This window comes from Lipotes vexillifer, unplaced genomic scaffold, assembly GCF_000442215.2.
Source record: "Lipotes vexillifer unplaced genomic scaffold, Lipotes_vexillifer_v1.1 scaffold934, whole genome shotgun sequence".
Classification (NCBI taxonomy): Eukaryota; Metazoa; Chordata; class Mammalia; order Artiodactyla; family Lipotidae; genus Lipotes; species Lipotes vexillifer.
Genome location: NW_006791935.1, coordinates 229,074 through 231,805, shown reverse-complemented (window position 1 = coordinate 231,805; position 2,732 = coordinate 229,074).

The window sequence follows — 2,732 nt, the reverse complement described above, 5'->3', positions numbered from 1 at the left end:
CTCTCCCTCATGTTAATGCTTGGCTCCTCAGATTATGGAAGGTTATATCCTAAGAGACACATTTTGCTCTCAGCTACCATTAGACAATCCAGAGAAAAAAGTGAAATGACCTCAAGACAGACTACATTCAGCTTTTCTGGCTACCAGAAAAGATGCATCACTCTCTGCTCTCCACTGGTGATTCCTCTTATCACCTTCATGTGCAAAGCCTCCTCTTTACACTTGTTCCCTCAGGTTCAGTGGACTGCTGATTTAACAATAGCTCCCACTTTGAGGAGAGAAAGTAATGTTCTATTATTAAATCTCATGCATATACCTGTAGGTCAGGCTATCGTTTCATAGGGAGTTGGTTATAGGTTTTTATACTCATTTCATAATCATGGTCTCAAACTTCTATAGCTATGTAATTATTACATATGCTTATTATGTTTTATGTTTAATGTTAAAGCTACTATCATACTGGTATTATGTGGATCTTTTATATAGAAACAAAGTTGTGAAAATCTTGAGAGGTCAGTCATCTGAATCCTGTCCTCAGATAAAACTTCATCTTCACTCTTGCTTCATATATTTGCTCACTTGTTCATTCACCAAATTTATAAGGTGACTAGAACATAGACGACGCTGTATTAGGACCCATTTTTAAATAGAATTCAATAAATAACTATTTATTCTTCACTAATAAGCACCTACTAGATACTGTATACTAAGGACATCATCATGGCCTTCGAGGAGATTACAGTCCTGGGAAGAAGACCTACATGTAATGAACGGTGCCACAGAAAAACACAGAAGATTTACATCAGCTTGCCGCAGTAAGGTATGTGCCCAGGATCTTCATGAATGAGATGGTAAGTAAACTGAGTCTCAGAGAACTAGCCATGTATAAAAGGAGGAAGAGGGCTTCCCTGGTGGTGCAGTGGTTAAGAATCCGCCTGCCAATGCAGGAGACACGGGTTCGAGCCCTGGTCTGGGAAGATCCCACATGCCGCAGAGCAACTAAGCCTGTGTGCCACAACTACTGAGCCTGTGCTCTAGAGCCCACGAGCTACAACTACTGAGCCCACGTGCCACAGCTACTGAAGCCCGTGCACCTAGAGCCCATGCTCCGCAACAAGAGAAGCCACCACAATGAGAAGCCGTGCACCGCAACGGAGTAGCCCCCACTCGCCACGACTAGAAAAAAGCCCATGCACAGCAACGAAGACCCAATGCAGCCAAAAATAAATAAATTTATTTTTTTAAAAAATAGGAGGAAGAAAGGAACATAGAAAACAGAAATTACTGAACTTCGTATTATTAAAATGAGACAGAGAAGCAGAAATTGAGACCATACTGGAAGAGAGGACCTAAGTCTCCAGTTGCAAGTTATTGTGATGTATGCAATGGCAGGAAGCCACTGAAGTAGAAGCAGCTTGGCCTGTTTGGCACTTCAGGTAACCCACTGTGACAATTGTGTGGAAAACAGAATATAAGGGAGAATGTTATGAAGATTTTTTTAAAGGGCACTCACTGTGAGGAAATCAAAATGTAATATTTATTGAACAGCCACAAAATGTGAGACACTGTGCTAATAATCTTTTAACACTTTTAACAATTTTGAGAGATAGTTTTTGATAGGTTTTTAATAGGAGGAAACAGCTCCAGGGAAGGGAATGGAAGGAGAAACACAGCTTTCCCAGGATTACCAGGCTAGTAAATGTGATCACTAAGTTGAATACTCAGTAGCAGTTATGAAAGCTGAATCCAATTTGGAAGAATAAGGTGAAATCAGGATATGAAATGGGTTTTCCAGGATTCTTAGTTCAGCTGAATATTCTTCTATACAACATGGGCCTTTAAGCATAACGGTATTAAAAATAATAATGAGACATAGAGGTCACAAAGTATTTTCATATTTGTATCTTCATTATAACTAATCTAGTTCATTCATATTCTAGTTATTCATATTCATGTTCTACTATATTTATAAAAAGAATAATAAAAAACAATAATATAAAGTATATGCCATGTGCCAGGATGCCTGCTAAGATCTTTGTATGCATTTATCTCCTGTTGATACCTACATCAACCATATTAGACATGTATTATCTTATCCCTCTCTTTACAGATAAACATACTCAAGTCAGGGAGGTTTGGTAACTTGTTTGCCAAAAATCATACAGGCATCAGTCACGTAGGTGAAATAAAACCTTGTCAAACTGACTTCAAAACTCAGGCCCTTAACAATTTCACTTTGCAGCTTCCTGATTCCAGGCATTTTTTGAGAATCTGCACTGGGTCCAAACCATATTAAGTTTGCTGGTAATTATAAAGGGTGCATAATTTCCAACTTCTCTTGCCTGCAAGATATGATTAACACATGGAAATAATTTCTTTCTTAAATAGCACTAAACAGAGTATAATGCAGTACCAAACAATGTAGTGTAGATTACCATAGCTTTAGGAGTTCAAAGAAGAATGAGATCAAAGTGATCTGATGTGGTCAGGGCAAGTTTTGAAGGATGTGAACCTTGAACTGACTCTTTGAAGAATGGTTAAGATTTCTCTAGATAAGTAAATAGAAGGGGGGGAAAGGCATTATGTGATGAGAGGAAAGCATTAAGGAAGACCAAGTTTTTGCTCTGCAAAGATAATTTCCCTAAAAAACTAGTAGGAAAGTTTCAGCAGACAACATAGAAGTAAGTATAGGTGACCAGTTTGGTGATGACTTTTTTGATAAAACATCTAAA